The following is a 10927-nucleotide window of genomic DNA, read 5'->3' as shown; positions in this document are numbered from 1 at the left end:
TTGATATCAGAAATAAACTTTTTCCCAATTTGGTTAGCCCTGATAATAATAGAAACATGCATCTAACCTCATCATGAGATCTTCCTCTTATTTCTCCCCTTAGATTTTGATGTATCAATTTTTTTTTATTATGTTTTCACCCCTCCTTGATTTTTCTGTATCTTCCTTATGATTAGTTGTTTTTGTTATACTCGTGCCCTAAAATTCCTATTTTAAATGTACAGATGAGGCACCGGAGGACACCAGTATCAATGAATACTGAGTAGCAGCCGTATTTTTTTGGGAAAGGAAGGATGACTTCACTTGCACCTGCTACTCATGCCTCAAAAATTGGAAGGGTTTCGGACAGTCAAGCCCTCACACTTCACGGAAAAATCCCCAAACCTTAAAGGTGTAAAATACCAAGAGGTGGGGCCCACACACTGAAACACCTAAGAAAGGCCCCATTCAACTTAATTATCCATTTCCACATGAGAGGACCAATTCGGTTTTCACCAGTGAATGCCTCCGGTGAGGTATATTGGCCAAAACATGGTTATGTGGCAATGGGACCCGGGCCATCGCACTCGTGCACCTCAAACCACCTCCATTGGTTGGTACCACTTATTGGGTAAGGGATTAATGTATCGGGTCACCCCAAGGTGGGACCGTTAGTGCCAAATAACGAGTTAGCCCGGTAATGAGTGAAAACCCATTTTTCTCCCAAACAGGCCTTAGTTAATTAAGTGATTATAAATAGAGACTATTACCATTCATTCTCCACCTACCAAAGTAAAAGCAAAGAGAAGGAGAAAGAGAAAGAAGAAGAAGGAGAAGGAGAGCAAGGGAGAAGGAAGAAGGGAGGGGCAAGGGTTTCCTACTAAGTTAGGTAAGATCATTCTCTACACACACACACCTCTCTCTCCTTCCTCTTTTCCCTTTCTATTCACCTAGTGGAGAATCGCCCCAACCAAATCTCCCTACCCACATGCCCTATGTACCAATCGGGTTGGGAACTAGCTAGCAAGTTTTTCCACTCACATTGGGTGCATAAACCTCCTCCATAGGAAGCCCCATAAAACACCCCCAATTTGAGCAATACAAAACCTAGAAATGAGGAATTTACTAAAACCCACCTTCCCACTTGTTAAAACTACAAATTGGGTGAGGGGTTTAGTGTAAGAGACTCATCCTAGCAAGATTGATGGATCAATTTGAGTCCATGAACCCTCCCTAGTGAAATCCCCAATTTAGGTAACTAAACCCTAGAAATGGTGGGTTTTGCCCAAACCCTTTATATCCCACCATTCAAACCCAAAATTGGGTTTGGAAAAATGAAATTAAAAATGGGTATAGTGGATTGGGGTGACCACATAAGCCATTGGTGGTCACCACATAAACCCTCAATTGAAATCCCCTAATTTAGCTTAGTCGCGACTTGAAATATGGGGAAATTTGGATGTATAGTGTAAACCCATCTTAACCAACCCATTGAATACACTTAATCTATGTTAATTGATATGGGTAAACATCCCCCACATATAAATCATCCCTATAGTCATAAAACCCCCAATTTGAGAACGATTTCAAAGAAAAAAGAGATATGAAATGAAGCTATAACATGTGCATAGGGTCTCATTTCTCTATGGGTGGTTTATTTTCTTAAAAATCTTATGTATCCTAGGAGTAGAACCAAGTGGTGATGAGGCAATGCGGCACGAGGCCATCGGCTGTCCATCATCACCTAGGACTCGAGGTGAGGGGATTTGTGTGATTTTATTTTATGGAATGTTTATGTTATGATGCATATGTAGATCAGCATGCTAATTTCATATTATAAACTTGTTACTTGTGTTGGATGTGGATGTTGCACAATGACATGAGTTGTGAATGGAGTGTGTGTGTGTGTGACTGGGATGCAAGGTAGCCGAAGGTTGGATTCCAGCACTGCATGTCTAGGGTGAATGTGTGTTTTGTGTGTGACTGAGATGCAGGGTGGCCAAAGGTTGGGTTCTGACATTGCATGTCTAGGATGAATGTGTATGTGTGTGTGTGTGTGTGTGTGTGTGTGTGTGTATTGTGGAGAGTGAGATACAAGGTGGCCAAAGGTTTATTCCGACACCGCAGACCCATGGTGTGTGAGTGTGGAATACAGGGTGAATGATGGTTGGTTCTGGCACTCTATGCCCATGGGGTGTGTGAGTGTGATTGTCATGTGATGTGGCATGTTAGAATGCATTGGGCTAGGATAACTACCCTGGTGTTACAATCATTGCTAATAGGGGTTTATGTATTGGCTAATCCTACCGTCTGGAGGTCCGACGTTTGGGATGATTTTCGATGACTGAGATGCATAGATGCTAGCATCATGACAAACCCTCATGCAATGTTGGATTCGATGGTGGGTATGCCCTACATGAGATGTTGGATTTGATGTAGTGGTATTATGGGGGATTATTAATAGGGGCTTACCGGGCAACGAAGAAACCATGTAGGGACCGGTATGCTCCTGACTCACAATTAGCTTGTATCCTTGGGGACTGATGATGTACATTCATGATTAGGGATACCACATATGTTGCAGTAGCACTAATACCATTATGGACTTAGAATCTGTTGATTAGGTTTGTTTGCTAATAATTTGGATCATGGCATTGCATTCATATTGGTTTGGTTGGGCATTTACATTGTTTTATTTCATGATTTGTTATGAGTTTTTGTGTGCATCCCTTGCTGGGCTTCGTGGAAGCTCACCCCCGTTGTTGCCCCTCTTTTTAGATGTGGATTCAGGGAATCATTTCAGAGACTGTGGTTGAGGAGTCGACCCTCTATGGAGGTGACCTTTGGAATAAGGAGCTGGTCGTGCATGAGGACGGTTGTGTATGTGATGATTGTGTTTTCAAAGCACACTGAGGATGAGAGTAACATCTTCCCTTTTTATTTTTGTTTACATATAAGATATAACCCTAGGGGCATAACTGTAATTAAAATTCACTACGAAACATTTTGGTAAATATGGCAAATATTATTAGACTTCACCAGTTGTGTATATTTGACTATTATTATTATCTTGTGATCGTAGAATCATTTCATAAATTTATACACTTAAAGCACTACATCGTGGATCCTGGTTGGATTGTGGACACGTGTGCGTGTCCATGTTACCAACCTTCAGGTGAGTGGAGGCGGGGTGTGACAGTTTCATTCCCCCTTGTCATCTCATGTTTCCCCTTTCTGGCTAGTTAGTTTACTCCTCTTGTCTTTTGATGTATCATACTTTCTTTTTCTATGAATCAACAAATGCAAAAACTATATTAGATTAAGGGGATGTACAAAGAAAGTGTCCAGGCATACCCATACGATCACAACAAATATAAAGAAATAGAAAGGACTTTAAGCTCCACCTTCGGCATTGCCATCAGTAGAGACTTAAATCCCATCTATCAATGTCTTGAGACCCCACCTACAACATTGCCATCAGCAGAAGACTCAGAGCAGAGAAACTACAAATGAAGAATAGAAAATCAAGAAGAAACAAATCTAAATCTTGGTCTTTCCTGTATGTCCCAAAGTACTTCATCATTAACAAAATCAGGATGTATCATCCAAGATATGGAAGATCAAGATGACGCCTCTCTTTTTGGTAGAATATCTACAATGGTATTTCCTTCTCTCATAATATGGGTAATTTTCCATGTAATAGAAGAAAGGTAACCACTAAAATCCTTCCATTGCTGTCGGAATATCCATGGGATGTTCTATTTGAGACACTTGTTACCACTGTAATAGAATCACATTAAACCCAAAGATATAAAGCACCTTTGCATTTGGCTAAATGGATCCCAAAGAAAAAAGCTACAAATTGAGCATAGAAATTTGAGTGGACCACAAGGAAAGCTGAAAAACTCCCCGTTGACAGTCCATCAGAGTTCCTAAGAATACCACCTGCACTTGAATTACCTGGATTTCCAAGGGAGCAGCCATCAATATTAAGGTTCAACCATTCTAAATTAGGCTTATGCCAGGAAACTTCTAAAATGCTCCTTTGAATTGGAGAGATAATTGATATTCCAAAAATTTTTTACACTCTCAAATCCTCCAACGACTTCATCTTTTTTTTTTTTTTTGCTAAAAGGTCAGATTTTATTAAAAAAAATATAAGAAAGGAAAAATATATTACAAGAGCCTGAAGTGAGCCTCCACCTTCGGCAATTCCATCAACAGAGGCTCACAATCGCTATCTTATGAATCTAAATCTAGAACGACCAGCCTCATCGTTAAATAGCTCGTGTGTGATGTGCTGAGGGAGGGAAACATCATTAGAGGAAATCCCAGATTTTGTTGCATCCTTAGCTAGGAAATCCGCGATGGGATTGGCTTCTCTGTAGCAGTGGGAAATCTTCCACTCAATAGAGTTTATGTAACTAAGAAGTTGATTCCACTCCTGAAGCACGAACCATGGAATTAGTCTGTGATGGAAGAGGGAAACAACAGCAGAAGAGTCAGACTCGATCTACAGGCGCTGAATGCCCATCTCACGAGCAAGTTTGATACCCTTAATAATGCTCCAAATCTTGGCAAAAAAGCTAGTAGATACCCCCCAAAAAATTTGGAAGCAGATCATCATTCTGGCGCCATGGTCCCGAAGGATGTCACCTCCTCTTGCGGGACCCAGATTGCCAAGAGAGCAGCCATCAGAATTGAGCTTCACCCAAGATCTCATGGGTTTGCACCAGTGAACTTCTAAGATACGAAGCACTGGCTACCTATATTTTTCAAGATGCAATCTGTTGTAGATAATGAGATCATCAACTGACTTGGGAGAGAACTTCAGACTGCTGCATACGAAGGTGATCTCCCCTTTAATGCCACTCAGGATCATAGATATACTTCTCTTTTTCCCCTCGAAGCACCTGTGGTTCCTTTCCTTCCATATTGCATCCAAAGTGGAGAAAAGACAAGTCAACCAAGCCTCTTTCAAGTACCAGCCATTCCCCTTATTGCTCCACCAAGCCGCCATATCAATCACTACGGTTTTCCGATTCCAAGCCTCATTAAAAGGATCGGCAGTTTGGCTCCATAGAGCTGAAGAAAATCAGCAATCAAGGAATAAATGGGAGAAAGTCTCAGAGCTTAGGCCACATAAGTATCACTTTGAAGGGAGCTAGATTCCTTTGACTTGAATCAGTTCATTTGTTGGAAGTTTCCCATGGAGCCAACGCCATCCCAACAAAGAGGGCCATGGAGGGAGATGCTTATGCCAAACAAGAGAAGCCCATGAAACCATTGGATTAGGAGACTTTAAACCAGATTTAATAGAAAAAATGCCCATTGGATCAAGGCTCCAAACACATCTATCCTCCATAAAAGAGGGAGGGAGGTTTATCTCCTTTATCCTTTGGAAAATTCCAAGTAAGAAGCTGGAATGCACTTGGGGCAGCACCCGATTGCCATTGTCAATGAGATCAGACACAGGGAGAGAGAGACGAGGCAAGGAATCCTCACCCAGATCAAATAAATCCCGAATGGGTTTTGGACCCAACCAGTTGTCATTCCAGAAATCAATATTTCTACCACTGCCTATGACCCATCTCTCATTGTTGGAAATGAAATTCCACATTCTCTTGACCCCTGGCCAAATAGACGAGCATTTATAGGACCTTCTTATTCTACCAAAGGCAGATAGAAATCTGGCACGGAAAAGTCTGCTCAGCTGGGAGTCCTCATTCTTAATCTTCCAGGTCAGCTTGACAATCAAAGCCATGTTCACCTCGCGGAGCCTTCTGATGCCTAGGCCACCCTCCTGCTTAGGCTTGCAAATCAAGTCCCATTTCACAGTGGTTGCTTTGGAAGAGTCAATCTCCCCCATCCAGATAAAGTTTCTCATTCATTTTTCAAGGCATTTAATTATAGTTGCAGGCCACCAGTAGACCAAGAAGCTGTGCATGGGCATTCCATAAATAACAGACTTCACTAGCTCAACCCTTCCAGCCATGGAAAGGAGCTTTCCCTTGCAGCTAGAAAGCTTAGATTTGATTACGTCCATCACCTTTAACTTCACCGTAGCAGCCATTTCATTGATGTCCTTCATTAGTGCTTGTAAGATGACTAGAGAGTGCCTTGTCTTGTTTTCAAAATGACTCTTGTTTTCGATGTATCATACTTTTGATGCTTGTTTTGTTTATTTTGTTTGGGATCTACCCCTTGTCTAGCCTTCTCAGCTATTATATTGTTTCTTGTTTTTCTCTTTAACATATTTTTCATTCACACGCACACACACATACACACACACACACACACATATATATGTATGTATGATACTATTATACCAAAATTAATGAGAAATTTATGAAGCAGCTCTCTAATAATAATAAAAAAATTTAACTGCATTTATTTAATAGATGAATTAAATTAGAGTGACAGAACTAAATATCCACTCATAGATTTGGAGAGAAAATTTTGATTGCAAAGAAAACAATCATTGTTGATCATAAATCACTATCTAATGTTCCCAAATTGGCAGGTTCAGTAACTCCACATGATAAATGACAGGAATCTAGTATCCCAACTCCCTGATCAACCCTTTACCGACCCAACCAACAATTCATGCATGTCCTCAGGAGGATTAAATCTTGAGGTCATTACAGAATAAAACATAAGATTATCCTTTGTTGTAGAAAGCTCAAGTTGAAGATTGAAAATAAGGTTTATGAACCTCCCCTAGAGGTGCATTGGTGCAAACCACCACTAAATTAGCTCGAGCTTAATGTTGATGGAAGCTCTATGGGTAGTCCAGGCAGAGCGGGGCAAGAGTTGCCATACATAAGGAACAGTTGTGGATAGGTGAGCTCCTCTTTCAGTCCATTTTTGGCTGTGGTAAACCTTCTTACAAGAGGTCTGGTACCTTGGTTTGTTTGTCAAAGATGGAGAGGCTTATGTTTTCATCTAGATTTAGTTGAGTGGAAGATCATTCACTACTATCGTGAGGCTAACCTAGTAGCAGGCTATCTTGCAAAATCAGTAGTCAGACTAGACATCTCTGACTCTGTTCTGGTTTGGCCTTCCTCGATCAATATGGAGCTGGTGTGGGATGCCAATATGCATCCCCGTTACAGATTTATGTAGTTTTTTTTTTCTCTATTCTGTTAGGTTGAGTTTCTTTGGAGCTCTTTCCTGCTGATGGAAATGCCAAAGGTGGGAAGGAATCTTGCAAATTCTCTTCCTAATCTTAGTAGTGCTGGTATATCTCATTTGTACTATATTTTCTTTCCTTATCATTAATATGATTTTTGGATCTTCTAAAGGAAAAAAAACCAATATATGAGACAGAATTTGAGGTGGTTATGGAAGGCATTATGCGAGCTAAAGAGCTCAATGCCCTTGGCCTATGGATAGAATTAGACTAAGTAGTTGTGGTTACATCCATGCAGTTGAATCATATTCCGTGGTTTGTTCTCCAAAAATGGTTATTTATTCTTCTATTCCTTGAGTCAATCTCTTAGAAGATCACTCATTGCTTTAGTGAAGCGAATCACATTGCGGACTACCCTGCGAAGAAAGCTGCTAAGATTAGTGACTCAAGTACGATAGTGGATTTATGTTTGATATTTAAAAGTAACCGCAAGCATACGGATCAGTGTAGTAACAGGTTGAACACAAGGAGGGCAACCACTTTATTTTAGGATTATTCTAGTAATGCAAAAGTGCACAGATTAATTATGGTGATCTACTTCTAACTACCGCCCTAAACAAATGCATCTAAAAAGGTCCTAACAAACACATATAGGAATTTAAATACTTCAAACCACACAGATAAAAAGTAAATAATTGAAAGTAAAAGTTCTGAAATAAAAGGCAATAAAGTAAAGGGCTGAGATAAAGTAAAGTAATAAAGTAAAAGGAAAAGAAAAAGTGCTGAAATTAAAAGGGAAGAAAGCAAGAGAAAGGCACATAAGTAGGTTTCTCTGCTTAGCCAAATGGGTGCACTGCAGATAATGCAAGCTTCCCTACTTAACTAGAGAGTAACTCTTACAAGGGCTCTTCTACTTAGCTTTAGGAAAATGGATAACTGAAAGTAAAAAATGAAATAAAATGATGATTCTATGGTTAGGAGGGGAAGAGCCAACGCATCGGCTAGCCATGAACCTTGGGGGAAATGAAAAACAATAAAGTGAAACTGAAATTAAAAGCCTAAGTTGAGAATGAATTGGTAGCAAGAAGAGGGAATGAGAGGGGGGGGGGTGAGAAGACTTATGAAGAAGCCTACCTACTTGAACTTGAAAACTTGGTTGAGATTTGAAATACTACCAACCCTAAAAACCATATCTGGAATAAACCAAATCTGAATTTGCTAGGACTAGAGAAGAAAAATCTGAACTTGAAAAGAGAAGCTCCACAATTTTTTCTTGTCACCTAGAACTAAGTTTAGAACTAGAAATGAAAATTACAATTGAATACCATAAACCATAAACATAAAAGAAAAGTTGCATTCATTAAATAAATATCCATTACATAAGGGCTCAAACAAAAACAAAAGAAGGAGATCTAAAGGAGAAGACTAGAGAAAACCTAGAGAAAAGAAAGAGAGAACTAGAGAAAAAAACTGTAAAAGTGAGATGTGCCCAACGATTTGGGGAAAAAAAGTGCTCCCTCCCTTTGGATCATTTCTCTTATATAGGGGATGGGCAAGAGAATGTCCAACGATTAGGGTTTCCTCACTGGGGGGGACCCACAATTGTTTATTGGATTTTTTTGGAGATCAAAGTGATGAGGTGGAGGAGAGAGAAGAGAGAAAGGGAGAGAATCGTAGGAGAGAGAGGGAATCCTGCGAGTTTGCTTCCTTTTTTGCTATTTTTATCCTTTATTTCTATTTTTCTCTTTAATTTCTATTTTCTCTCTTTTCAAACTTGTGCACAACCTTCTTTGAATGATTTTTCTAGCTTTGCTTTGATTGATTTGGACATCTTCTAATTGATTTGGAAATTCCTTCCATGCACGTTGTGCTTTAAGTAGGTGGAAAATAGGAGATCTTCAACAAATCTCCAACAAGTAGGAGAGAGAAGAATCTTCAATCTCTCAAGGGGGCTCCCATCATCATTGTTGGCATCTTGAATGTCTGTTGTACCCCTGGGACAACTGCAGAAGGGATGACCTGTATCTCGGTTCTATTTTGGTCATTTATTTTTTTTCTGGCCCGAAAAGAATAATCACGTGTACTATCACAACGAATGTGTACTTTTAATGCAACACATCCATCTTACTTAGAATTTCATCATCTTCGCATCCATGAAAGAAACATGACTTGTTTGCATGTAAAAATAGAGATATGGCTCCCGATATTCCCTAAGGCCTTTAAAATATAAATCCTGCAAAAAGAGAGTAAAGCCCAAGGTAGCTCCATTCTAAATATGTAAAAATGCATGCTTTATAATCTAGATTTCACACATAAATGTGCTCATCAGAGATGGTGAATTTTTGAAGAAGCTAAGTCCATTCATGTCTCTGATAAGATGGATGAGTGTCATTGGCGTCTACCACGACGGGAATATTCACAATGAACTCGGCTTGGGAAAAATATAGAAGAAGGTTGCCTAAAGTGGGCTGGTCCTCCCTTTTATGACAATCCTCTATTCTTCCTCGCCAATCTGCTTTTGGTTGGAGGCTATTTAAAAACAAATTGGCTCTTGATGACAATGTGAAAAAGAGGGGGATTCCATTGCCTTCCAGATGTGAATTGTGCGGCAAAGCGGAGGATCACAAAGACCATGTTTTCTATGAACTTTCTCGATGTGGAATCTGTTCTGTGGATGTTTTGGGGTGCAGTGGCCTATTTTTGCAGGTGATGAACATCTGATTTCTTGGTGGAAAATGTAGGCAAAAACTGTTAATCTGAAAGGAATTTGGTAGAAGGGCTTTATTCTGATCCCGTACTTCATTTGGTTGGAAAGAAACTCTAGGCGCTATGAAGGAGTGAGCACCCTATGAGCATTTGCTTTGCTAGAGTTAAAACTGAGATTCTTTGCCAAACTTTGGCTCATACAACGGTGATGGTTTCTTTTGATGACTTGATGTGTGCGAGAAGGTTGGGTTTCCCAGGGGTTCAACGGAGGCAGAAAGAATGTATTGTAGTTCTTTGGTGTTCTCTCCCAAGTGGCTAGCTGAAGTTAAATACTGATGGGTGTTCCCTAGGAAACCTAGGGAAATCTGGGGTGGGTGGTGTCTTCAGAAATGAGAGGGCTGAGGTGATTGCAAACTTTAGAGAATATCTTGGCATCTGCACAAACTTTGAAGCGAATTCATGGCCATTATCTCAGGTCTTGAGAATGCCAAAAGATTGAATGTGACTCGGTCGCCATGGTAACCCTTTCGTTGAAAAGGAAATTACCTTGGATTGTCTGTCAACGGTGGATATCTTGTTCCTCCTATCTTCAATGGGTAGAGTGGAAGATCACTCACTACTACCCAGAAGCCAATTCTGTCACTGATTTCTTATCCAAGTCAGCTACTCACTTTGAAGTTTCATCCCCTTTTATCTCTTGGCAAACCTTGGTCAAGCTGGATTTGAATATGGTTGCAATAATTTGTCTTTGTATCTATATTCTTTAGTTGAGGAGAGTTTAGTTTTGATGTCTTAATCTGCTGATGGCAATGCCGAAGGTGGATTATGTGCATCTCCATCCTCTTCTCTTTTATTTTTTCTTGAGCTGTGTACATTATTTTTCTTTTCTCTTTTAATATATAAATGATCTTCTAGTGACAAAAAAGGAGAGGTGTCACACCCATAACCAAATAGTTGACAATGTCAGCACCATAGTTCACTAGAGACTACCAATAACTGCTCATCAGGAAAGCTCTTGTTGACTAGAGATTCACTAGTCAAAGAATTAGGCAGCCGAGATAGATGATTTGCAACCATATTCTCTGTTCCTTTCTTTTCCCGTACCTCAAG

At 40.0% G+C, this 10927-nt stretch overlaps 1 long non-coding RNA gene across 1 annotated transcript; it reads left to right on the top strand.

Moving 5' to 3' along the window:
• The first annotated feature begins 778 nt into the window (after positions 1–778).
• LOC122074920 lies at positions 779–3069 on the top strand. The gene is made up of 3 exons (XR_006139092.1): positions 779–868; positions 1664–1735; positions 2758–3069. It is a non-coding gene; the product is annotated as an uncharacterized LOC122074920 (long non-coding RNA).
• Positions 3070–10927: the final 7858 nt, after the last annotated feature.

This window comes from Macadamia integrifolia, chromosome 1 (assembly GCF_013358625.1).
Source record: "Macadamia integrifolia cultivar HAES 741 chromosome 1, SCU_Mint_v3, whole genome shotgun sequence".
NCBI lineage: Eukaryota > Viridiplantae > Streptophyta > Magnoliopsida > Proteales > Proteaceae > Macadamia > Macadamia integrifolia.
Note: the sequence above shows the minus strand (reverse complement) of the source record. Positions and strands in the feature narration are given on the sequence as shown.